The 27,475-nt window shown below is 47.8% G+C and overlaps 1 protein-coding gene across 1 annotated transcript in view; it reads right to left on the bottom strand.

Moving 5' to 3' along the window:
- TENM4 (teneurin transmembrane protein 4) overlaps nt 1-4,517 on the bottom strand; it is a 598,010-nt gene extending 593,493 nt beyond the window's left edge. The window contains exons 1-2 of the mRNA XM_042904074.1: nt 4,426-4,517; nt 185-240 (exon numbers count right to left, since the gene is read on the bottom strand). The gene's annotated coding sequence lies outside the window, so the exon portion shown is untranslated. The remainder of the gene's footprint in view (nt 1-184; nt 241-4,425) is intronic.
- Nucleotides 4,518-27,475: the final 22,958 nt, after the last annotated feature.

Here is a 27,475-nt window from a genome sequence, read left to right as displayed (position 1 = left end):
GTTAAACATTCCAACTCAACAGTGAAAACATACAGAAACTACGGTGCACAGCATACCCAAATGCCTCCAACCAGCTCATCTTATTTTCTGTCTTGAATTGTACAAATCAGAAAAATCACGAGATTCGGCCGCGGAGATTAGAAGTATATCTTGTTTCCAGCTCACTGTCAGCATCAGCACTTACCTACTGACCGAGTGTCCGGGAGATCACTAGCCCTCTCTGAGTCTCAGCTTTTCCATCTGCAAGAGAAGAAGATGATCACAATTAATCCCTTGAGACCACTGCACTAAAACGCATCAGAGGTTTTATACCTGATATCAGTTCCCAACTGCTTCTGATCCCACATAACTGGGGAAATTGCTAACGATCAGGAGCTGGAAGGGAATTATTTCAAAAATGAAGTGTGATAATTAATAGTTATGTGTCAAGCAGGGCACTGATGGTGTTCGACCCTCAGCCCAGAAAATTCAGCCTTCCCATCATTTTGGCATTTATTTTTATTTTTCATCGACGTAAAAATGCAAAAGACCATTGAAATACCAGGAGAAATAGAACAAACAAAAATGTCACTACCTCAACATACTCCCAACACTTGGGGGTATCTTTCCAATTTTTTTCTTCTAATGTGCAGAGTTCACCATTTTGTAGAGCAGGGACCAGAAAGGAGCACTCTACTGCAAAGTGGCACGCAGATCATCATGCCCCCTGGCCCCTGCTGTTACACCACGACCACTGCCCACATTGTTAACTCTTTTTTATTCCCACATCAGCTTTATCAGCTTCCCCCAAGACTCTTGGACGGTGGTCAGGTCTCCAGCAGGCACTGTGCACATCAGACCCCAGGAAGAAGGAGGGGCTGGTCTTTCCCCAGTCTGGTTCAGTTCCCTCATCTGCAAAATAAGGAGACCAGGCTGGCCAATCCCAGAGATCACTTTTAACTTAAAAAGATGAGGCTAAGGAAAAGTGAAGGAAACATATATTTGAGTCCCTATCATGTGACAATGAGTCTGTACTGTTGAGCTGGTAACATCTACCGATATTCTCTCAGGAGCCTCTTAACCACCCTGGGAGATTTTCCAGGCCAGAAAACTGTAACTCAGGGAGATTCAGAGATCCACCCAAGACCTGCTATGGTCATTTTCGTTAACACTCCTCGCATTTTTGCCATAGGGATGTCTCACCTCTTCTACCGTTTGACTAATTTTTCCAAATTGCTTCACATTTTTTGCTTAACTTTATTTTTAAAGGATGTCTTTAAAAGTTTGTGCTGCATTTTATTCCTGCCCCTTCTCTCTAAGGCCCACTGAAAGGCAGTCTTTCAACTCAGATGGATTCTAGAATAGCAAGACAGTCGCTAATAACTTCAAGGAATTTTTAGTCACCACCATTCTATATAAAAAATCTCCATGAAGTCATAGGTTTGAAGTGTTGCTTTAAAATTTTTTTTTCTAATATCCATTAAAATAAATAACTTCGGGGGCGCCTGGGTGTCTCAGTCGGTTAAGCGTCCGACTTCAGCTCAGGTCACGATCTCACGGTCCGTGAGTTCGAGCCCCGCGTCGGGCTCTGGGCTGATGGCTCAGAGCCTGGAGCATGCTACCGATTCTGTGTCTCCCTCTCTCTCTGCCCCTCCCCCGTTCATGCTCTGTCTCTCTCTGTCTCAAAAATAAATAAACGTTAGAAGTTCAAGTTTTAAAAAAAATAAATAAATAAAATAAAATAAATAACTTTGGAAGTTTGGAATGCTCACGTATGCACTTTCCAGGGGTGCCTCCACTTTATCTTGGGAAGGCTGGTTTAGGGTCCCTAGCTATGATGCAGCCAGACTTTGGAACATAATTCTGTCCTATGCTTACTGAACACCAAGAAAGTTGCCTGAAGTCACACAGCCAGGAACGGAAGAAACTGCGACTTGGGCCCCCATGTGCCCACTTTCAACCCTGGCTCTGTGAACATTTTCAGTTTCCTCTCTGGCCCTCCTTGGAAACTCAGTGTGCAATTCTGCGGCGTCAGGCCACCAACCAAGTTCTGCTTCCAAGTGGAGGCAGGGTCATCCTGTTCTGTTAGGTCGCCAGCTTTCCCACACAGTGTCTGCATTGTGTCAATTCATATTTAAGTTCCCAAAAGGGCACTTTGGTAAGACGCTGCATAATTTCTAAAACCGAGCCTAGAAAATGTGAAGCGAATGTGATCCTTTATTCAAAGATCCAAGATAGTAACCAAGGAAATAGAAAAGGCTGGTAACAGAACATCTTGGAATGCCACTGTCCCTGCAAATGAGTATAAGATCCCAGCCGAGGGAGGGAAAGGCAGAGAAAGTGGCAAAGCAGACGTAGTGGACACCGATCGAAGCTGCTGTTGGGTGTTGAGTGTCTTTCTAAGCTTCTGTTTCCTGTCATCTGGTTTACAATTAATTGGCATGAATTTTTTATGGCCAGAGAGCAAAGAGACTCAAAGGCCTGCAGAACGGGCTCAGACTTTCTTTCTGGGAGGGTTCCCTCATTTCTCACGAACACAAGAAACCAAGCTGTGCAGTCACAGGAAAGTACAACGGTCTTTCATTCTTGGTCCCACACCTCTTCCATGAAGTCTTCTCCCACCAGCCCGAGTCAGAATGAGTCACCCCTCCCTTGGGTTTCCTTCTGGCAACACTTTAATTACAGTCTCTGTTATAGTGGTTATTGTTTTCTCTTCTACAGTATTATTTTTTCTGTTTACCCAAATACATTAAATATGATCAAAACTCATCCATCACTAGCAATATGACTTTAGACAGGTTTCCTTCTAAAACTTGTTGTATATAGACCCCCATGCACATTCACAAACGTGTACATCCAGACACTTTATAAAATGGAATCCTATTACATACACTAATTTTAATCCTTTTAAAATGGTTACACGAATGCACAATTAACCTCTATCGATGTATGTATAGGCGTTTTCATTTTTTCTCTAGTGAAATACTCTAATATTTTTGTACATGTATCTCTGTGTGGTTGCTTGATATTATACTTAGACTATATCGCTTAACATATTTTTAAAGTTTTAAAAAAATGTTTATTTATTTTGAGAGAGAGAGAGAGAGAGACAGAACGAACACACAAGGGGAGGGGCAGAGAGAGAGGGAGAGGGACAATCCCAGGCAGGCTCTGCACTCCTAGCACAGAGCCCAACGTGGAGCTCAATCCCATGAACCGTGAGATCATGACCTGAGCTGAAATCAAGAGCCAAATGCTTAACAGGGTAAGCCACTGAGGCACCCCTAAAGATTTTATTTTTAAGTCATCTCGACACCCAGTGTGGGACTCAGACTCATGACCCCGATATCAAGAGTCGCACACTCCACCGATTGAGCCAGCCAGGTGCCCCTGTATTGCTCAACAGTTTAAAAAAATTCGTAACTGCCCCCCTACAAAAGACTATCAATGTCAGTTTCTACCAGCAGCATAGGGACATGCTAATCCTTCATGACCTCATCAGTTTTAGCATTAACGTGCTTTTTTAGCTTTGTCAGTGTGATAGTCAAATGGAGCCTTGGTATCTTAATCGCTTCTTTTGGATACCAGTTGAACAAATGCCTCTATGTTTCTTGGCTAGTTTCAAGCCTTCTTTTAGGAGCTGCATGTTCACAATCCTTTGCCCATTGCTTGGTTGGGTGTTAACCTCTTTCTTGTTTGGTACCCAAGAGCTTACCGTTGGTCTTTTGCCTTGACTATGACTTTTAGCTTTCTTCCAGCATGTTCAATCATGGTGCACAGTGCTACCAGGTACTGTTGCCCCAACAGAAACCTGGAGGCCCGTCCTGACACCTCCCTGCGTGTTCTCCCCACAGATGACCAGTCACCAAGTCCTATCTGTCCTACTTCCTGAGTAGACCTTGAATCTGTTCCTGTTCATTTTTCTCCCTCTCCAGCACCACGACCTTTGCCAAGCCCCCATCACCTCTCATCTGGTCTTTTGTCATGGCCTCCTAACTGGTGTCCACAGCCTCTCCTCCACTTCTCCCACCATCCAGAAACAAGAAGGATTTGTTTTTTAAGGAGAATCAGATTGTCACCACTGCTTAAAGCTCTTTGACAGCTTCCTTTCCCACTAAAGATCAAGTCCAAAGTCCAGAATGTGCACCTGTGCCTGCAGAGGCTGATTCCGGGACCCAGTTTCCACACGGCTTGGGTCTCCTGATACATCCATCTCCCCTTAAGGCTCTGTGCTTTGTCACACTGGCTTCCCTTCTGGTCCTCAAATGGGTCATTCTTCTTCCCAGTCCAAGGCTCCGGATGTGCTATTCCGTCTGCCTGAAAAGTTGTTTGCTCTCCTCTTTGCTCGCTAATCCAAACTTATCCTTCAGGCCTCTCAGCTTAAACACCACCTCCTCAGAGAAGCCCTGAACCCCCCACACTAAGTGAGCTCCTCTGGCTATTTACCGGAGTTTTCCTTTGAGGCGTATCTTCCGAGGTACTCTGTGGTGGGGAAGAGGGCACTGAGTGTCCAGGCCCTACCCACGGGGAGGGCTGGGTTTCCCACTGTATCCACATGGACTTGAGGCCTGAGTGAGTCGCGACCTCCAAGGGAAGGGCGCCCATGAGTCACAAAGCAGGGCTGGCGAGGGCACAGGACAATGCCTCCTCTCTGGCAGTCCCTGCTCACAAGGTGCCAGCAACTCTGAGGCTCAGAGATGCTCCTTGAGCTCCACGTATCTCCTCTTCAAACGCAGGAGCTGATTTCAAAACATCCTGTTGACCCAAGCAGAGCCGGCCTTATTGCCGCCAGCTGTCGGGAGTGAGGAGGTGCTCTCCCCTGAGGACCGGGCTGTTTCCAGCTTCATCATTGTTGGCGTGCAGATTTTTCCCCCCTGGACTTCTGCTGCTGCTGAGGTCCCCAAAACATGTTCACTTTAGCTTTCTTCTGGGTATTTCAGAGTCAAAGATTTTCTCCTTTTTCACCCTCTCAGTTAGATTTTAGTGTGTGTGTGTGTGTGTGTGTGTGTGATCACAGAAATGAAGCATTTCAGGTATGAAGCAATTTAGGATGAGAAAATTGTTCTCTAGCCACAAGGCCTTGGCCCTAATGCCCTAACAACCTACCATGGCCTGGCAGGCTCAAGAGTGAAATCCCGATGCATTAACTGGCCTTCCAAGGACCAGCTGTGTCCCCATCTGGGTGGCCTCACCACAGCTGTCTCATCTGCAGGTGCCCCCAGCCAGGGACGCTCTACATCAAGTTGCTCTCAGAGTGAGGTGGTTTTCTGGGTTGTGCGAGAGATCATAATGGTTTTATTATTTACCTAAAAGCATGCGAAGTCCAGTAAGAATCCAAGATGCAGGATACCACTGCATCTTTTCAACAGGGCTCATGGAGCCATGTGAGAGGGTCTTTTTAGTTTTCTTAAATGTTTATTTTTGAGAGAGAGAGAGAGAGAGCATGAGCAAGGGAGGGACAGAGAGACAGGGAGACAGAGGATCTGAAGCAGGCTCCATGTTAACAGCGCAGAGCCCGACGCGGGGCTCAAACCCGTGAACCGCGAGATCATGACCTGAGCCAAAGTTGGAAGCTTAACCGGCTGAGCCACCCAGTCGCCTGGCCTGTTTTAATTTTTACAAACCAAGCAAGTCAGCTCTCCCTGAAACATCAACTTTTCCACGCAGCAGCAGCTTCACGTTCCCCCTTTCATTCAACAAAGCAATTCCTGATGCTTACTCTGTGTGTCAGACCCAGACCGGAGTTGGTGGCCAGAAAGGCTTTCAGAGACAACATGGGCCTGACCCATGTTCGAATCCCCGCTCTGACTCAGAGTTGTGTGACACACAGAAAGCCACCTAACCTGCCTGAGCTTTGGCTTCCTCATCTGCAAAACAGAGATCCTTATCCAGGCGCTGTGAGAATTCTATGCAATAGTGTTTCTCAAACCCCCAGCAGAGGCCTGCGAGTTGGCCCCAGCCAGCACTCACTGCTTTTATAATTTCGACAACTACTGATGGTCAGTTAGACACGTTCCCTGCACTAAACGGTACACGTGTTGTCATTAGGATGGGGGGAGTCTGTAATCTCAGCAGGACCCACACAGGAAGGGCTCCGTTTTTGGGGGATGGGACTGGGCAAGGCAGGCTTCAAGCTAGACTCAGGAGCACAGTGTTTGCAAAACAAAGAGGTCCACGCAAGGGGTATGAAATGTGGGAAGCACAAGCAGCAGGAGAAGTAAAATCTCTGGGAACACAGGCGCTAGCAAGCGTGCAGGGTCGGAACTTGGAAGGCCTCGTGGACCAGGTTCTAGCAACAGGACCGTCCATCACTGGTTTTTAAGCTGGGCACTCACAGGGCCAGATGCGTCCTTGAGATCAAACACTCTGGCTGCAGGGAAGATGGATGGGAGGGGTGAGGCTAGGAATGAGGCAAGGGCAGGGAAAGCCAGAGCAGCAGCTGATCCAGGTCCAAGGGGAGGATCCCCGACTTCATTTATGAGGCTACTAGTCATGCCTTGCCCGGTCGCCACAGCAGCCCGAATGCAGTGGCCCAGCGACCAGAGGCTGTGGGCCTGGCTGCTCTGGAGCTGCCCTGAGGAGCATGTAAAACCATCCACCCCCAAACAACCGGTTCCTTTCTGACTCAGCTGGGACGGTAGGGCCTGGGATTCAGGCTTTCCAGTCCCCGTGCCATCTCCCAGCCCATGCCCGCGGGTGACTGAGCTGCTGCCCAGGCTCCCTTAGTCACATTCATTCAATTCCAGTCGGTTACACTATTTGTGTGTGTGGACCCACGCTCAGATTTGAGGGTCGTCCAGAGGCCCTGCTGGACGAGGTCCAATACCATTTTCTACTTTCTTCCCTAAGTCCCAGGAACTATGGCCACATAAGAAAGAACAAAGCAGTAACCATTATTAGGCATCACTATACATCTGGCACAGTGAATTTTATAATCATCCCGGGCGGTATATATATATCATCATCATCCCCATTTTACAACTGAAGAAACTAAGGCTCAGAGAAATCACATGACCCGCTTAAGGCTGCGGAGGCAGGGATAGAGCCCAAATATCTGAATCTGAGCTCAACGATCCTTCCTTTACACAACAGCAGCTCCCTAAATAATGAGGGCAGATGCTTGATACGCTTCAAACAGCCGGGGAAACACAGTCAGCATCACCACCGCCACCACCACCCCTGTCACGGAGTCCAAGTTTTATCCCATAAAGGACAACGTGTCCCAGATGCGCCTCTTTGTCGCAGGATCTTACAAGTTCCTGAGCACGTGTGTTTAATTAAAATCAACCACTACCACTGACTGCCGATGGTCACGTTCCTTCCCATCCGTGTTCGTAATAACCTTTACAACAACCCTATAAAGCAGGTTTTACTTCCCCACTTTTACAGCTGAGGACGTGGAGGCTTAGAAAGGCAAAGTGATTTGCCCCAGTTACTCGGAGCAGCAGAGGAAGAACCAGAAGTCTGTGTTTTGGCACCAGGACTTACCTGCCGTCCTCCAACTTCACGTGTTAAGAGCTCAACCTTTACCTCCCAAGGGTCCTCCTCTGCTGGTCCCCATCTCGATGAGTGATGTCACTCTACCCCAGCAACACAAGCTACAAACCTAAGCCACCCTTTGATACCCCTCCCCTTCATAACACCCCCATATTAACCCATCATGGACCCCTGCCAGTTCTAACCCTCCCATTCATCCCTTTCTCACCACCCCTGCCTCTACTACCCTAGTGGAGTCATCTCTCACCTGAGCTGCTGCGGGAGCCCCCCCCCAGCCGGCCTTCCGGTATCCTGGGTTCATAGGAGATATGAGCACTTCCCGGCTTCCGGGCCCAGAGAGCCTGGCTCCTGCTGGAAGCTCTGCTTCCTCTCACCAAATGTCCTGCCCCTTTCATTTCTCAAACACCCCACTGTCTGTCCTGTTTCAGAGCATTTACACAGGCTGTTTCTTCTATCGCCACTCCCAGCTTCACAGGCCTGTCTTTCATATCTTAGCTCAAATAGCACTTCCTCCAGGAAGCCTTCCCAGACCCCCAGTCTAGGTCGGCAGGTACACAGCAGGACAGTTGTGCCTGTGGTTAAAATACGGAAACACTTCCCTACCGGTTGCTGCGTAGTTGGCGACCCGAGCCACTGGGTGCCTCCCACTGTGACCTGAGCTCTTGCCCAGAACCCAACAGCCCTCCCCACAAACCGGAGGATAAGGGATGTGTGGCACATGGAAGGCCCCCCAGGCCCTTGCTCGGCCCCATGGCAGAGGGCCGTTCTGACCAGCCTGTGGATGTGCAGTCGGGTGGCTAAATATTTTGAATGCCACCTCTGCTCTTGATCCTGTATTCCTCACAGTTCATAGTTACGGGTTTATCTGGGTGACTATTTAGAGTCATGAACTCTGGGAGGGCAAGAAGCACAAAAGTGAGCTTTACCACGTTGAGGCTCATCCCAGAAGACCTGAGTGACGGGGGAGTTAAACGAATGGACAGCTATTTCCCCTGCCTTTCTGGCTGCACCTGCTCAGCTTTTCCAACAACTTCAGGCATTGAGCAATGAAGAAGCCAGGCATCAAGGTGGGCAGAGTGGCCAAGGAGGGGCTGCCTGTCCTGTCAGGGTGAGGTCATGGTCTCTGCACCCTACAGATACTTGGGAGGTGGGAAAAAGGCACAGTCTTTCTGGGTTTGACTCTTCCCTGCTCGTGAGCCACCTTACCCATCTCAAGCCCATTTCCTGGTCCTTATCAATCAGGCAACACCTGAGTCCAAAAGGCCACCTTTTCTCATGGTTGTTATCACAAGACTCCTAGCAATTTCCCCATTTCACCCCTCACTCTCTCGGATTCTCCTCGTGCACAAAGCATGGTCATAGAAGGTACATCTGGTCATGTCTTTCTTCTGTGGCTTCTCCTCAAGATGCATTCAAACCCACATCCAGGTTTATAAGGTCTTCATCTCTGGGCCCTGTCTGTCTGTCCCTCTAACCTCACCATCTGCTTCTGTTCTTTTTTTTTATTATTATTATTTAGTTTTTTAATGTTTATTTTTGAGAGAGAGACAGAGCATGAGCGGGGGAGGGGCAGAGAGCGAGGGAGATACAGAATCTGAAGCAGGCTCCAGGCTCTGAGCTGTCGGCACAAAGCCTGACATGGGACTCGAACCCATGAACTGCGAGATCATGACCCATGAACTGCGAGATCACGACCTGAGCCAAAGTCAGACACTTTACTGACTGAGCCACGCAAGCGCCCCATCTGCTTCTCTTCTGCTTCTCTTCTATTTCCTCCATCAACACACACTTTCTCCTGCCACAGGGCATTTGCACCTGCTATCCCAATTTCTGGAACTTGCCCCAGCTCATTTCCATCTACATTCTAGATTTTAGCTTACAAGGCATATACTTTGAAAGGCCTCTGCTGCCTAACCCTGGTCGATAGCTCCTCCTATCATCCACTGCTCTTGCTTTGTTATATCTACTCAGCATGACTGAACTAGTCCTTCAATGTCTGACTTGAATAGAGGCCCCATGTGGGCACAGAGCATGTCACCTTGTCCACTGCTCTATCTATCCTCCCTGCTCAGCCCCCCGGGTTCCTGACACAAAGGCTACAGCAATATTTGACAAACGAATAATCACTGTGATGAGGCTGTGAGCTTGGACCTTTCTCATCTGTCTCTAGGGTCAAAGCTGAAATGTAAATTCCAACGGCCACCATAGAGATTTCGGGAATCAGCCAATTAATTTACCTCTGTTCTGATGTGTGGAAAGGGTCTGAGAATACAGCAGTGCAGCTCCCTAAGGGACCAGACTGAATTCTTAGGAGATCACCTGAACTGTTAAAAACATAAATAAATTAAAAAAATGACTAGAAAGGAAGAAAGGAAGGAAGAAGTAGTCAAAGTCTCAGGGAAAAAATGCTGGTCAGGAATGGGCGAGGAAAAAAAACAAAAAAAAACATCTAAAGCTTCCCCTTCACAAGAAAAGGCAGCCCCTGAGTAAGCGAAGCACTGGGCCATGCTGTTCCAGGAAATGGGCACCAGAATGGATGCACTCTTGTCCCTCCTCTGACCCTGACAAACCGTGCGGCCCTCAGTCAGGCATTTGCCCTCTCTGCACCTCTGCTTCCCTCCCTGCAAAACAGCAAGAGGCACCCAGGACCTCCAGATCTGGATTCTCACACAAGGATCTGCGAGAAAAACTGGAGTGGGGAGGGCAGAAGCTGTGATGCACGCAGGCCCAGAGATCAGGGCACTGTAGCACTCCCCAGTGCAAGAGGCCTCAGGGCAGGGGGCCGGGTGTCAAGGGAGCCCCCCACCCCCTCTCCTCCAGCCTGCTCCAGGGTACTCGCTGCTCTGACATCCGCAGCCTCCAACAAATTGGGGGATGGGTTTCTGATGTAACAACGTCACCCAGGCTGCACGGGGCCGAGGGAATGGCCCTCTGAAGCTGCTATGGGTGTAGAAACAGAGCGAGCTGGATGGAGGGGCAGAAGGCACTCCTCCATGGAGGATACTTGTGGATTCCAGAGCCCCAGGGTTCAGGTGGTCTGGAGATCACCTTAAAAAAAAAGGGTCTGAGCCTTTTCTGTCTCTCAGACCCCTTTGGTAAGTTTCTTGAAACTTACAGACCCTTTCTCAGAAAAATGTTTAAATGCATAAAAAAAATCCATAGGATTATAGCAGAAACCAATTATATTAAGATGGTTATAAAAAGTTAAAATGATACATTTGTGATACGGTAATGTTTTTATTTGCTTTCCAAGTCAAGATTTATAACAAATCTAGTGGCTGGTCTAATAACTCTCATAACCTTGAAGTAGTAATGAGTGGAAATGATATTCTGAGGTATCTCCAACAACTATGATGGGACACAAAAATATCAGATTCCTCCTGGTAATGGAGTCCCAGAGACTTCTAATGCCATTGTGGCTTATTGCCTATATTCACAATGGGGGAAAATGCTAACTTTTTTCCCAGCCATGTGTTTACATTAATAACCTCTGATTTAGGGCGCTGACCTGCCTTTACAGAGGATGAAACTGGAGCCCCTAAAGGGGCAGAGACGTGCACAGAGATACCCAGCGAATGAGAGCTAAAACCAACCTCTAACACAGGCCACCTGCTATGCTCTGCCCATCCTGCCGAGCCACCACCCAAGCGTATGATTCTCGAAACCCATTACGCAGACTGTCATTTCCCTTCTCTCAGCCTTGCTTTCTTCGTCTGTAAAATGGGAACAACTGCGCCCACTGCTAGAGCCTGCTGTGAGGACAGGATGAGAAAATGAACAGGAAACAGCCCTGTGTATCTGGATTGTGCTCTGCATCTGTATAGATGAATAACATGTGAGTGATTATTATACATTGCCTCCCAGGAAATTGAAGGATATGAATCTTGCGTTTCAGTGAGAGGGTAGGTCCAGGCTGGCAAACCCAAATGCTTATAGGGATCAGTAATAAAGAGGGGTGGGGACTATGGCCAACTCAGAAATTCATGCCCTTCTGAAAGGGACACCAGGGGATGAGGCATGCAAGAAGGTGGGCCTACAGTTGCCAAATCTGAGTTTCTAGGAGAGGGTGGAAACCTCTGTTTTTGGCAAAATGTCCTGGGTTTTATATTAAATGTCTTGATAATTAAAACAGGATGTGAGCCCCAAAACAGGTCTATAGCCTAATTGTCTGCAGCCTCTGGGTTGTACAGGTAGCGGAGTTCTACAGCCTAGGGAAGGAGACGAAACAGGTCAGTGTTTCCCCCACAGGCCAAGAGGGCCCTCACTCTGTCCCAGCCCCGGAGGTGAGATGGTACCTGTGCAGGTGGGCATTCTTCCTAGGGCAACCGAGGTCCCCCAGACAGAGACAGCTGGTCCTAGAATTGTGCTCCCCACACCTTGCTGCTGTGAGCCTGCCTTGTTTTATTAATAACCCTGGATCGTGCCCACAGCACATCAAGGTAAACAGAGATGCTTCCCCAGGCAGGCAATGCAGGCAATTCTAAGAGATGAAGAAACAGGCTTCCAAATATAAACAGGAAGATAAGATAAATAGACGGAGATTCAAGTCTGCTTCCTGCTCCCTAACAGGCTGTGAGTCACAGGTTTGGAGAGTCGTGGAAGGGACCCTCGTTTGGAGGATGGGGAAATAAGCCCAGAAGAGGGAAAAGACTTGCCAAGGGTCATATTCATTGTGTGCATACGTCTGATTTCTAACAGCGTTGGTTTCCTCACCTGAAAACCCTAACGGAGCCACCCACCGCTTCCTGAAGGCTTCATGTTCTTTCTCATGCTGTGCCTCCTTCACTCAGCCTTCTCCACCTTGATCTTCAAGGGCAACTCGAGTCTGCCTTTGGCGACCTGCCCTGACTCCTCCTTCTGTGCCTCCGTCAGCCACGGCGCATGCCACAAAGGACGGTCACTGCTGGTCTAGGCGTCTGCCCAGCTAGCCGGGAGCTTCAGAGGGCACAGCCCTGCCTTCTCCAGCTCTGCCTGCTCAGAGCCCAGCACAGGGCTTGGCAACTGGGAGCGCCCTGCAAACCTCTGCTAAACGAAGCAGTGAACAGTGCGGTGTCGATCCCTCTTATGGAAGCACAAGGAGGTTGCAAATAAAGACTACTATGGCTGAGCTCACCAAACACCATCTTGACAGCAAGTTGACATGCCAGACAGAAGGAGAGAAGACAGGACCAAAGCCAATCCACACATCTTCAGACTTTCTTCCCATTCTATCCAAGTCACCACTGTCATTAGCAATGAACTTCTTTCATCCTGCTCGCTCTAAACCATTGCTTGTTCCAGGCAGGGGGTGGAATTTTAAATAAATGATTTCCCCACTCGTACACCTAGGCCTGATATTCTAGACTTGCTCCTGCCATAAGGCAGGGGGCTTGAGAGGAGGGGTCATTGTGGGGTCTCTCTGGTGCTCTCTGGGAAAAGCATTAAAATGCATAAGGCAGAAGAGAAGCCCAAAGCCTCCCCCAAACCCCAGTCACTATAGCCATGGAGTGGGTAGGAGGGAAAGCGTTCTGTTCAGCTTGCTTCAGATTTTATTTTTAAAATGTTATTTACATTTATGTGTTACCCCCATAAAACCGTGGTTTACCGAGTGCCTGCTTGGAGACAGAAGTCCTCAGGCTAATACGTTCCTCAGCCTACTAGCACTAGCTCAAATAGCAGTAAGATGGGACATGAAAAGGGGTTTGGGAATGTCACAAACACAACAGAAACCATTCTGATGGCCAAGTGTATACACTGGGCATCTCTAGATTCCAATTAGACAAGATCCCACATCCAACATTGAATTCCCTGGCGTCATAAATGTTTGACGTAGGTGCTTGGAGTAAGAACATGACGTCCCACGCCCACCTAACTGCTCTGACTCGGTGCCCGTGCCTGGACCTCACGGGGCTTCTGGGATGACAATGAAGTTCAGCGATATAGGGCAAGTGGCCAGCACAAGGTCTGGCACCCTCCCCGCCCCGTTCCCCACCATTTTCACTTCAGGGCTTCCGGGTGCTGGAGGCAGCTGAGGCATGGGGGGTGGGAAATATAGTAGACGTACTATTTATTTCCTCGGGCTCACCTCCATTGGACCTTTTAATCCTACTTTGTCGATTGGGCTAATATTTTACAAGCCTACAATATGTAGTTTTTTACGAGCCCATAAAAATCTTCAGAGTGAAATCAAATTCACCTGCCATCCTCTCGCCTGAAGATGAAAGCCCAACAGTGGAGCCTATCCTCCCGGGTTCCCCGTAATCACACTGGCCTAACTCCCCCCACACAGTGTGCTCTCTGTGCCCTCTGCTCAAGTCAGCTTGCCCTTCTCTGTGTTCTGCTCATTCCTGCCTCTGTACCTTTTCTCTGTACCGTTCCTCTTCTGGAATAACCCAAACCCTTCCTGCTCCCCAGCCCACCTGTGAGAAGCATTCCTTGCAACTCCGGCTTCTGCTCCACACCGCCCCACCCCCCACCCCCCTTTAGAATCCTGCGATGCTCAGAGTAGCGGCCATCATTTGTATTCTTTCCTTCCCTGGGACCGTTTTCCCTGCGGCAGAGCTCTGAGTGAGTTTCTGAACCTTTCCAGGTCTCCACATCCTCTTAGAAGAAGAGCTCCTTCAAGGCGGGGCAGATGCATACCCTTACCCTGCTGTCCTCACGTTAGAAATTCCTCCCATTCTTTAAAGCTCACAATGAGTTCTCCCTCCTCCAGGAAGTTTTCCTTGGTCCATCAAGCTACTCTTGGTATCTCCCAACTATGGCTTCCCACAGCACTCCACCTGAATCTTTCTGGGACCCAGATCACTTCCTGCCGTGTAGACACTTTGGTGACTGGGAGCCTGAGGGCAGGGGCCATGTCCTGTTCACTGTCATCTCCCTGGCACCCAGCACAGGCCTTGACCTAGAGTGGGATTTCAGTAAACATATGCGGAATAATAATAACAGCAGCAGCAGGTAACATGTATATCACACTGGCTACGTGTTAGGCATTATTGCAAAGGCTTTATATATATTAGCTTATTTAAAGCTTTACATAGATTAGCTTACTTAACGCTCCCGGCCTCCCTAGAGGGTACATCCCGCAAGCAGCTTGAATTCAGGCTACGTGCCTCCGGCAACCATGATCCTAACCACTGAGCAACACCACCCCTGAGTTCATTCATCTTTATGTAGCTGGCACCCAGCAAAGAACCAGGCAGTCAGCAAGGGCTCGGTTAGCAAGTGCTCCCAACACCCCTTCGTTGGAAGGCTGCCACCAGGCATGGTGAGACACAAGACGGAAAGAGCACCTGGCAGAGTGGACACGATCCCTGCCAAGCCCGCCACAAGCACATCTGAAGTGGGCTGTTTGCCTTCTCTTCGTGACAGGCACTCCCCACCCCCACCCCACACAGCTTTCTCTGCCAGGGCAAGCAAATTCATTCTCAGCAATGAGCCCACACTTACAGGCTGTGTGCTGTTACCCTCAGGACTGGCTGCCACCTATTTCTGTATTCATTATGGCTTTCACACAATTTGTCTTCCAGAAGACCCCATCCATAGCCACTATCAGTACTCATCCATTTGTGTGGCTGCTGAGCTCCTTGACCAAAACCAGAAGGCGAGGAAGTAGACCCCACATAGTCCTTTTCTGACTTCAGTTATTTTTATAACCATAAGCCCCTATTCATATATGAGAAGTTAACTTTTTCAACTATTACAAAATGGGGAGGTTTCTGGTGTTTTAGAATATGATTCCAAAGCCAAGGGAGATTAATCCTTTGGCTTATTTATTCCTAGACCCTGTGCAAAGGGAACACACAAGGGAAACCCCAGTTGATGGTTCTGAAGCTACTGGCCCAGGTCTCTTTGCCTCAGTTCTGCACCACAAAGCACGGTAGACTATATGAACCGGACCCTCCCTCCCTACCAAAATATATCCCACGTAATGCCTTCCAAAAGGATAATCCTCTGCTAAATCCTACACAATCATTTCCAGTGTCCGCTGGTAACAGACACCAGGAAGCCAGCAAACTTGCCTTCACTCAAAATACGTTTGCTAATAACCCTTGCACAGAAAGAGCTTCATTCCTGCCGATATCGAGGCTTTGGAAATCAGGCTCCTAACAAATTTCCTTTGGCTTTGTTTCACATAATCCCGCTTCTGTCTGCTTCATGCTCTTCTCTAAATGTGTTGGGTCCCAGTGGGCCATTGTCCTCCATGAATGATGGCTTCAGGCTCGAAAAACGGCCCTCCATCTATCATTGTGGGGCTCCAGTGGCAACAACAGGGGCTCCTCTGTTTCTCTCCACAAGCAAGCAGAGTGATGGCCCTGCCTTGGACCCCCCTCCCCCACTGTCTTAGGTGGGGCATCAACACTCTGGGAGCTCTGGGGAGGCGAGGGAAGGCTGAGCCATTTCCACTTTCCATGTGAAGCCCTTCTGGCCTGTGGAGACCCCACTTAGGTTCTCTTCCCCCACAGTGGCCAATCCCTGCAATCATCCATCCTCTACTCTGCAGCCCGAGTCTTTCTTCCAACCATGTCATCCATCACCCTGTTGAGTTCTGAGAATCTAATGAGGTAATCATGCCAAGAGTGTTTTGCAAATACAGAATGGGCTGAGCAGTTAAGGGCACTGGCTTCACAGTCAGGAAAACCCGGGGTCGAATCTGACTTGCCACTTTCAGACTGGGTGATCTTGCAAAAGCCACTTAACCTCTCAAAGCCTCAATGTTCCTGTCTGCAAAGTAGTAATGCCTGCCTTGTAGTGTTACCATGAAGCTCGAGTGGATAATGAAGGGAATGGACAGAAATCACTAAGCGCAGTGCCTGATAAGCAGAAGGCACTTAATAAGGGATACCACTATTTGGGGGGAGGGGATAAGAGTATAGTCATATTAATAAGAATTCTGTATTTTCCCTAAAACTCTAGACAAATTGATGGTGGAGAGAAGTAAATCGAGTTTAGCTGTGGCTTTAGGTCTCCCCTGACAAAATGTGCTAGAGCCTCAGCTTGAGAAGTCTGGTAGTATCAGTACCTCGCCACCCAGCACAGCCCCAGAGAAAGCTTAGACTCTGACTCTGACACTTGCCACATGACCTTGGCTAAAGCAGTTTAACCTCTGTAAGCCTCAGTTCCTTCCTCTGGGAACTGGGATAATAAATAATATCTACCTCCTAGGTCTTGTGAGTACCAGTGCAGTAATGCAGGGAAAACGCGAGTCTTTAGTTCCTGGCACACTGTAGGTGCTAAAGAAATTTTAGCTAACTATAATACTTATTAGTTGCTTATCCATTAGAGACATAATAAGAAGTCCAGGGCATTGTGCTAGGTGCTGGAAGAGAGGAGGAAGAAGAGGAAGAGGAGGAGGAAGAGAAAAGGGGAGAGGAAGAAAAGGTGAATAAGACATGATCTGTATCCTCATGGAGCTCACAGACTAATGTAGCGATTCTCAGCCCCGGCTACATACTGTGGTCACTTAGGGAACTTCAGAAAATACGGTCGTCCAGGCTCCCTACCCAGAGATTCTGATTGAACTGGTCTGGGGCAAGGCCTGGGCATCAGCACTTCGCAGAAAACCCCAGGTGATTCCAATGGGACCAGGGCCCGATTTGGGGGCAGATAGGAAGACATGGATTCTTTGAATACCATATGCGTAGGGCTCCAACAGAATTATGTACAAAGGGTGACAGAAACACGTGCAAAGGCAAAGGTTTAGCCCATTATTTAAGGTGACTAATAGTGTGAGAGCAGTTCAGCAGAAGGGGGATCTCAGAGAAGGGCATTCTGAGCCTTTTCTGCAAGATGCCAAATAAAGGCAGAGCTACAGTGAGTCACCAGGCAGGACCTGAAACAAACCAGAGAATCAGGAAGAAAGCGGGAAGAGCTGGGCTACTTCCCATGAGCAGAGCCTGTCAGGAACTCCAGCTCCGTACTGTATGCCAGTTCTTGGCTGGGGCACTGCCCCAAGGGCTTCACCACTCAGAAAGAGACACAGAAAGAGAGGATGCTCTGTATGGTCAGGCGGCCCTGGAAAGTTCCTCTGCTTTCTCATCAAAGGTGTCACATGCCTTGCAGAGACAACTTAGGGTGGCTCAGAGTTTGTTGGTTGACTGGGGATGGCCTCCTGTCCATGGTGCTGAACAGTTCCTGTGCTGAAGAACCATGCTCAACATGTGGTCTACAGACAAGCAGCATCGGTGTCATCTGGGAGCTCATGAGAAATGCAGAGTTATGGGCCCCATCCCAGACCTACAGAATCAGAATCTGCCACTTACCAGTTTCCCAGGTGGTTTGTGTGCACACTTAAGTCTGAGGCTCACTGCTCTAGGCCAGTGTTTGCAAGCTGTAGGTTGCATCCCATTCTTGACAAATCAAGAAATTAATTTACTGCATTGGAAACAGCATTTTTAAAGAAGAGGATAGAATGCACCAAAAAAAGAACAAGGCATTTAAAATGTCAGATTTCATCACACGTAGTAAGTTTTGCTATTGCATATTGGGTATGAAATCTTTGTTACTATGAATTGTGTTGTAAACAATGTCTGAAAGCCACCACTTGTGTTTGTTTGCTTGTTTGTTGTTTGTTTTCTGTTCGTTTTGTAATCTGGGGAAACTGGCAATTCTTTCCAAATACCTCCTAACACTCTAAGCCACATGAGGAAACAGACAGTAAGAGAAAAGAGGGGCATAGATCAATAGAGAAAGAGTGACAGAGGGAGAATAGATCCACTGAGGGTAAAAAGAAAAATGGAAGGGAAGGGAAGGGTAGGGAAGGAAAGGGAAGGGGAACTGGATTTGAGTGTTATTGTCTGGAGAGTTGAAGTGTGCTTGGCTTTTCTTTTCATTTCAGCAAAATTTTGTAAACTTTCATACCACATGCCCTTAGAACAAACATTGCAGGGAGTTTATAGTTATGAGCGCGTGCAGTTGGTTTTACATACTTGAGAACCCCCCGTTTCTGGTGGTTTGTTACCACCAGCCCCAGGGAAGCTGGTAGGGGGCAGGTGGTGGGGAGTGCCCATGACTCAGAGTCAATGTCTTCTCACCATGGCCAGGTTTCTCACGCTTCCCACTGCTCATCATCAACCAAAACATTTAGAGGAACAGCTCTAGAGAACTCTGGAAAGAAAGAAATGGAGGCCTCTTTAAAATGCACAGACCTTGGGGCACCTGGGTGGCTCAGTCGGTTAACTGGCCGACTTCGGCTCAGGTCATGATCTCGCGGTCCGTGAGTTCGAGCCCTGCGTCGGGCTCTGTGCTGACAGCTCAGAGCCTGGAGCCTGTTTCAGATTCTGTGTCCCCCTCTCTCTGACCCTCCCCTGTTCATGCTCTGTCTCTCTCTGTCTCAAAAATAAATACATGTTGAAAAAAAAATTTTAAATGCACAGACCTTTTGTTGGCTTCAAGAGGTGACACAGAACAAAATGTCAAGAGTAAAAGTGACACTGTGATTTTTCTTCTTTTCAGAACCAGGCAATGGGAGTTATTAACCTCTTGCCATGCACCTGTAATTTCATTTATACAACAGTGTCCTACATTCAATTTTGCCTAGGAAATTGGTGTCTAATGGAAGATGACAAAAAATGACTTTTCAAACAATTTTCTCTCAGGCTTGTGGAGTTTATAAAACACTGAGCTCATGGAAATCATGGTTTGCGACAAAAACGTTATTAAGGTTCAAGGAATACATAATCCCATGTACCAAAACTTGGGTTTGTTTTGCAAAATGGCAGAATCAGACCACCATCTCCTCCGTACTGAGCTATGAGAAACTCAACATGGACAGTTTTTATTTTCACGACAAGAAAATTATAAAATAATATATATCTACAGCTATAAAGACAAATTATTTTTTGGTACAGAGTACCTGTTTCTTCAAGGGCATTTTAAGTGCATTAAACCCTAAATTATTTGGCATGATTCCTGATATGACAAGTAGAGTAGCTAACTCTTAATGATAGCCAGTATGTTCCTGGGCCTTCATATCTTTATCTTATTTAATCCCCTTGACAAACAATGGGCTTAACATCAGAATCCCTATTTTCAGATACAGTAAAATAGAAGCTCAGAGAGGTTCAGTGACCTGCCCAAGGTCACGCAGCTAGTCAGAAAAACACAACCAGAATCTGAACTCCAGCACGTCTGCCTCCCAAACTCCAACCATGCTGACCAAACGTCAACTTGTTCAGCTCCCTTTCTACCTCAGTTTCACAAGCCCCGGTGTTTCACAAGAACCTTCTTTACCCTGGGCTTCTAGTTCGTTTCTCACCTTTCTGCTTTCATCTCTCTGGGCCTTGCACCTGAGCAGCCTGACATTTCTCCCCGGTCTTGTCTGGCACTGAAGGAATGGTCCTGTGTTGGTGGCTGGTCACTCACAAAGAAGGATCTCTGGAGGGGAAGTGGCTTTCCACAGTGGCTCAGAACGAGCACTGCTTCCCCTCTATGGAGTCAGTGATTTTACAGGAGTCAAACAGCAAATACTCAAAGTGGAAAAATTTAAGTACAGCTTAAATTCAGCTCCGAGGCTGGATTTCCTCAACATCACGATTTAAGCATTTCTGAAACTGGTTAATGCTTACAAGGAAAAGTCCCAATGGAGAAATGACATTTTAAAAAAGCTCATCTGAGTACAAAGACCGTCAACACAACAACGATTCCTCCAGGGTCTACCAAATACCACACACTATGAATAGGGTAAGTACGAAAAGGCACCAAGACATTGTCTTAGACCAGGGTATTTATTTATGGTATTTTTCACAAGTTCAAAACCTGGTATTTTTGACTAAAGAAATCAGTGAAAATTCTACGAATTCAAGCTATATTTCAACTAAATATACCAAAGGATTTTCTGATCAGCCCTTGTGTAACAATGAAAATCCCACCTTATTAAGTGAGTTTTACTCAAAGGTGCAGCTAGTTGATATTTAACACCTGGCTTTCTTGGGGGGAGAGGGGAGGAGCTGGCTTCCATGATGCAAATACCCCTACCATAGCCAAATAAATGCTCCTACCATGGCGGATTTCAAGCTCTCCAAGTGGGGCCACTGAAAGTGGACTTGGGAAGACATGAGCAATGCGACCATCACAAATATTTCCTCCACACAGAGAAAACAATGTCAACAACTTCAGGAGCAAAGTATAATGTAGTAAAATAATCAGGAAGTGGTGAGTGTCCGTAATATATACCTTTTTAAAAAAATTTTAAGTGTATTTATTTATTTTGAGAGAGAGAGAGAGAGAGCAAGCACAAATTGGGGGAGAGGCAGAGAGAGAGAGGGAGAGAGAATCCTAAGAAGGGTCTGCACTATCAGCACAGAGCCCAACTCGGGGCCCAAACCCAAAAACCATAAGATCATGACCTGAGCTGAAGTCAAGAGTCAGATGTGTAACCAGCTGAGCCTCCCAGGTGCCCCTATACCTTTTCTTCATATAATTCATTTAAGTGTTAGTTTATATATTTTAATCTTCAATAAAAGTCACAATCAGTTCTCACGATCCAGTACAAGGGATCTCCGCAAAGCCTGTACAACAGGGGGAGGGTGGATAATCAGAGGAGGGTGGACATGAGTACCTAAGTCTTTAAGCCTATCCAACTCAGGCCCCAGCAGCAGACACAGCTGCAGCTTCATGGATGGTGGCACTTCGGCACCCGTCACGTACCAGTGACAGTGACGAGAGCTTTGGTGCGGCGTCTCATTCATTGTAACTAAGCCCCTAAGTTAGATTGGGACTAATATCATCCCCATTACACAGGTGATGAAACTGAGGCTTAGAAAGATTAAGTGACTCACCTACAGTCACAGAATATTAAGTGGCCGTTTTGGAACGTTTGACTCCAAATCCCTTTCTTCAAACCAGGACATTAACTTGATATGAGAAACACACTATGCCTACTGGTTCATGAACTTCCATCATCCCTCAGAGCAAGATAATCTGTGAAGTAGGGGGAGGGATGGGATGTTCCCAGGGCACATTTCGGAAGGGTGGGCTCAGTCTTTGAGCCCAGACACCCACGCTGCACCTACAGCACATAGAGGAGGTGTTTAAACGAGCAGTGCCCTCTTTTCTTTGGCAGCAATAAACACCTAAAATCTCAAATTAAGTAGATCCTTATAAACTCACCATCTTTCTAAGTAAAAAGAAAGTCATGTATCTCCCACTTACTTTTGTTCCACTTAGTGCACAATTTTGGACAAACTGAAGGGGACCCCCAGCAACATGCAGCACGGTCTGGAGTCTTGTGTGTCTGCGCTAAACAGACAGAAAACTCTTTTTCCCTCATCCGAGGGATAGCGAAGGGTGAGCGAGATGACCAAAGCAGACAGCTAATATGAGCAGGACACCGTATCTCTCTGTCACAGAGATGCAGGTGAGTGTAGATGGTGTGCCGGGTGCCCACCACCACATTCGCTGCACTGAAACGGAGAAAATTCAGTGTCAATCCAGTATCCTTCTGACCTGTCCCATCCTGAAGCTCTGACCCTAGTCTTTGAGCCCACACCAGGCGAGCGCTCAGACTGGACATCCAGTTAGCTGATAAGATGTCCCTACTGGGTACAGGCTCCCCATGATGAACGGGCCTCTGGGCTCTCTCGCTCCCTCTCCGTATTACCCACCTACCTGCTACCGCGATGGAAATTTCTGACAGAGCGGCAAGCCCGTTACCCACGTTCGGTGGCGCAGGTAGGCCCCAGAGCCCGCTGGTTTCCCTTCTTACCCTCTTCTGCAGCCTTGTACCTCCGGTAAAATCCCAGCACTGCAACTGAATGCAGGTGTTTGCGCTCAGTGTTTACTTGAGGAGGTTTTGGTCACCGGATTAGCCAAGATCCCTGGGCTGTGTGTGTTAGTTGCTTTTTCATCATGCCTCCATCACATGGAATTACTGAGGTGCAGCTGCATGATGCAAACTACCTGAATTGCAGGCAACAGCTCCTGTGGCAACAGACAGGGCATGGGGAAGGATTCTCTCTCCCCTTCTCTCTCTGTGCTGACGGCACAGAGCCTGACGCTGGGCCTAATCCCAAAAACAGTGAGATCGTGATCTGAGCCAAAATCAAGAGTCAGACACTTAGGGGCACCAGGGTGGTTGAGCGTCTGACTTTAGCTCAGGTCATGATCTCATAGTTTTTGGGTTCGAGCCCTACATCTGGCTCTGTGCTGACAGCTCAGAGCCTGAAGTCTACTTCAGATTCTGTGTCTCCCTCACCCTCTGCCCCTCCCCCGCTCACACTCTGTCTCTCTCGCTCTCAAAAATAAATTAACGTTAAAAAAAACAAACAAACAGTTGGACGCTTAACCAACTGAGCCAGCCAGGCACCCCTCTAAATTTCTGAACATAACTGATGTGACAGGTGAGTTATTTCCAGTGTTCACAAGCAGTTCTTCAAGGTGATTATTGCCATCCCACTTCCTGGATGAGGAGACTAAGCCTCGGGCGAGTTGAGACACTTGTCCAGTGTCACACTGCCAGTAGGCAGAACCAGGTTTTAAATTCATGTTTGTTTATGTCCAGCGCCCTTATGCTAAACACACTGCAGCTTTGCCTACACAAAAGGGGAAAAAACTAGTAAGGGCTGGCTTCCTCCATGCCAATAACGATAATAATGTAAGTAGCTAACATTTACATAGTGATTACAATGTTCCAGGCACGGTTCAAAGTCAGGTTTTTAAGTCCTCCCTACAGCCTTTCTTTCATACACTAGGAAACGGAGGCTCAGAGAGGTCACATCACCTGCCCCAGGTCATATGGTTTGGGATTGAGCTACGAGCCTCTGCATAAATGCCTCTGTTAGCATCCTCTGTATCGATCTTGACCCAAAGGTGATGGCACCCCCAATTCCCAGAGGAGGAAAGGGAGGCTTCGAGAAGCCAAGAGATTTGCTCAGAGACACCCAGCTTAGAGGTCGACACCACTTATCCCAGCAGTGAGCACATCTCAGGAGCAGAAGGAGACCTGGCTTGGAGGCTGGCTCACCACTTGCTAGTTATACCACTTTAAACAAGCCTCTTGAGGGGCGCCTGGGTGGCTCAGTCGGTTGAGCATCCAACTTCGGCTCAGGTCATGATCTCACCGTTCGTGAGTTCGAGCCCCGCATCGGGCCCTGTGCTAACAGCTCAGAGGCTGGAGCCTGCTTCAGATTCTGTGTCTCCCTCTCTCTCTGCCCCTCCCCCACTCGTGCTCTTTCTCTGCCTCTCAAAAATAAAGAAACGTAATAAAAAAAATTTAAACAAGCCTCTTGCCTTCTCTGGGCCTCAGTTTACCCACGAGGACAGTGAGGGCTTTAGGCAGGACCCCGTCTGATCCATCCAACAGGGACACACCAGGATACCCAGTGCCACAATGACTTACACGAGCTGTTCTCCCAGTGAAAGAAGAGAAGTGCTTTCATACTCAACACGGATGTCGCCCCCACCACCCCGATTGTTAAATTTGCAGGCAGATGAACAGCCTCAAAGGCTTCTGAGTGGGATCTCATTTACAGATCTGTAGAAAGGGCTGATGGTAACACTGTTGATGGTGCCGCGTCCCAAATGATTTGTCAGAGAAGGTGATGTAAAAGAGCGGCAAGAAATCACAGGGAGGCGGGAGGGGGTTAACTACCCGCTTCTTGCTGCACAAAGAGAGGTAGGCATCGCCGGGAGGGAGCAGGCAATCTGTCTGAGCTCAAACAACTTGTCATGGGCCATCTCTGATAACTTTCTGTACAAGTAGGGAGTGGCAAAAAATGGACAATCTGGGACAGGCTGAAGGAGGCAACAGAAATTTACGAGGCCTGTTGGTGTCAAAGTCACAGAAACCATGGGATGCTGAGTGTAAACATGTCTCCAAGCTTTGTCCTCCTCAGCGGCTAGTACAGGACAGACAGGAGCTTGAGGCGGTAAAAGGCCTGTGTAGAGGGGCACCTGGGTGGCTCAGTTGGTTAAGCATCAGAGTCTAGATTTCGTCTAAGGTCATGATGTCAGTGGGTTCGTGGGTTCGAGCCCCGCAATGGGCTCTGTGCTGACAGGGTGGAGCCTGCTTGGGATTCTTTCTCTCCCTCTCTCTCTCTGCTCCTTCCCTGCTTGTGTGGTCTCTTTCTCTCTCAAAAATAAATAGACATTAAAAAAATACTTCTGTGTATGGATTTTGCATCACTGGGATTTCATGTTACCAACGACCTATTGGCCTGTACCGGTGCATTGTGGGAATGTCAAGCAGCTTGGGAGGGAAGGGTAAAGGGCAGATGAGGCTGGCCTGGGACTTGGCAAAATGTGACTATATGGGGCCTAGAAATCAATGTGAAATTAGTTTTGTGTGGACCCTCTGGGATTGGAAGTGACATGAGTTACAGGTAACAGGCATGGCTCTTGGTGATTTATCAAGTCCTGCTGCCCTCACCTATTTTTACCTTCCCTGCATCCCCTACTGCTACATCCCCTCTCATGACTAAACACCAACGTCTCCGTGTCTTTGCACCAGCTGTTCCCTCTCTCGGGATGACACCCTTCCTGTGCTCTGCTGGCAAAGTCTTCCCCAGCCTTTTCAAGTGTCACCTGAATTGGGAAGCCTTCTTCCCTAACCAGGTCTGGATTCCTGGGCGTGCAATCTGTGCAGTAGCACAGAGCTCACGCTTAGAAGAGCCCTGGGCTTAGTCTCATGCTCTGCTGTTTTCAACAAAGGGCTTTGCATTTCTTTTCTGCACTGGGACTTGAAAATCATGCGATTGGACCGGCTCCCCCCACCACCCCACTGAAGACTGAGTCAGGTGCTTTCCCCTCTAAGGTCTCACAGCACCTTGGATACTCCTCAGTGGAAAGGCCCATCATTGTTCTTGTGTGTATCTTTCCAGCCTGCTTTGTTGCCAAAAAAGAGTATTTAAATGGTTAAAAAGAATGCAAAAAAAAAAAAAAATCAAAAAAAAAATCACAACAAACAATAACTTTGCATAAAATGGTATTTGAGAGAAAGAGGAAAAGGCGAACAAAATGGCAAATAACCAAAATCAAGGCAGGAATGAGGTTACTTCTCTTAACAGGCTGACCTCAGATTTGGCCCTGTACTCCCTAGCAATCTGTAGGGAAAATGGGACATTAATGTTCACACAATTCTGTGTTTACGAGGTAAAAACAAACCAACCTCTCTGGAGAGGAACGTTTATTCTTAACATTAGAGGAAAGGAGATTTCTCTGAGAATGCTTGCAGAAAGAACCTTGTAAGACAGAAGGGCTTTAGTGTGGTATCTGTACCTCTTCAAACAGGCTACAAGACACGGAGGTATGTTTCGGGATGAGCACTGTTCTGGGGGAGGCTCCATGGCTTGTGCTGGATTCTTAATGGGCCCATGACTCACAATGGAGTAAGGCTCACTGGGCTGTAATGACAGGCACCTCACAGTTGACATTTTCTCATAATGACCCTCAATGGAGACTGATGTGACTTTTCTGAAACACGGTTCTACACAGGTTTTACTGATTTGGTCCTGAGACCTTACTATAATAGAGTTACTTGCATATGGGCTATCTCTGTAAGGCAGTGGCCTTTTCCTTCTCACCTCTGGTCCCAGAGGACCTAACTCAAGGCTCAGTGTATAATTAGCATCTAGTAAAAGTGGCCGAGCAGCTGCATGGACAAGCAAATCAATGAGCAAGGGACTTGAACTTCTAACAACCCATCTAGAGCTCTTTCCACTCCAGCACTGGACTCTTGCTCAGAAATATCGACCCACTCTATGGCCACAGATATGCTGATGATTCCCTGGGTCTGGGGATTCAGCAGAATAAGGGGCCCCTCACCAGATTATTGTGTTTCCTAAGAATGGTCACTTGCCCTCAAAGGCAAGGTTTCTTAAGGACTCTGGCAGTCAATTTTATGTGTCAACGTGGCTAGGCTAGGCTGTCCATCTGTTTGGTCTCACACCAGTGTAGATGTTACTGCGAAGGGTTTTGTTTGGTTTGGTTCTAGATACGATTAATATTTACCATCAGTTCACTTTAAGTGAAGCAGATTACCCTCCAGAATGTGGGTGGGACTCATCCAATCAGCTGAAGGCCTTAAGAGAAAAGACTGCGATTTCTCCAAGAAGGAGCAGTTCGGCCTTGAGAGTCAAACATAGAAATCCTGCCTGAATTTCCAGCGTGCCTGGCATGCCCTATAGATTTCGTACTCGAGACTATGACTTCAACTCTTACCTGAATCTCCACCTTGCTGGACTGTCTGACAGCTTCAGACTTGCCAGCCCCCAATTCCTTGAAATAAATCTCTCTCTCATTCTCTTTCCTCAACCTCTATGTATACACACGCACACACACATATATATGTAGACGTTTGTATGGACGTACATGTAGACACAGATATAAAGATACAGTATTGGTTCTATTCCTGTGGAGGACCCTGTGCAGGCAGTAAGGACTCTAGAGTATTCTGAGTAGGTGACACTACTCCTGTCCCCCCAGAGCCATCTGTGTCAGGACTGCACAGAAGAGAAGCAGAAAGTACGAGAAAGGGAGTTTTCAGAACCACAACGAGTGTGATGAATCAGTGGCTTGGCCTGAGGAGTCAGAAGGGGCCACTGTGCCTCTCTGTGCCTTCAGCTACTCTCAGGGAAGGCACTGGTAAATGCAAACTGCCACATGGCCACGGACAGATTTTCTGATTTGCTCCGGTGCCCCTCCCCCATCTACCATTGTCTGAATAAGTGGTTGCCATGTTCCAAAGTTGGCATGTGAGGGGGAGAGAGAAGGTGGCACAGGGAAAGGCTGCTGGTGACAGCTTTAAGCTAGCTTTGCCCGTTCCTGAGACGTGAGCGCTGCCCTGTGTCTCAAGGGAGTGGAGTCCCAGCCTCCCAATGTTTCATGACTCCCCGAGAGCAGCTAACATCTATGGATGCCTCACATGGGCCAGACACAGGCTAATTTAATCTTGTCGCTTAAGAAGGGGGAACATCCACATGCGTTTTCCCAACAAAGAAACTCAGAGAAGCCAAGGGGCCCAGATGGAGGTGGAACTCACAGCTGAAGTGAAAGACCGTGTCAGTTTCCCTCTGCCCTGTCCTTT

This window comes from Panthera leo, chromosome D1, assembly GCF_018350215.1.
Source record: "Panthera leo isolate Ple1 chromosome D1, P.leo_Ple1_pat1.1, whole genome shotgun sequence".
Classification (NCBI taxonomy): Eukaryota; Metazoa; Chordata; class Mammalia; order Carnivora; family Felidae; genus Panthera; species Panthera leo.
This window is presented reverse-complemented; position numbering and strand designations above follow the sequence as displayed.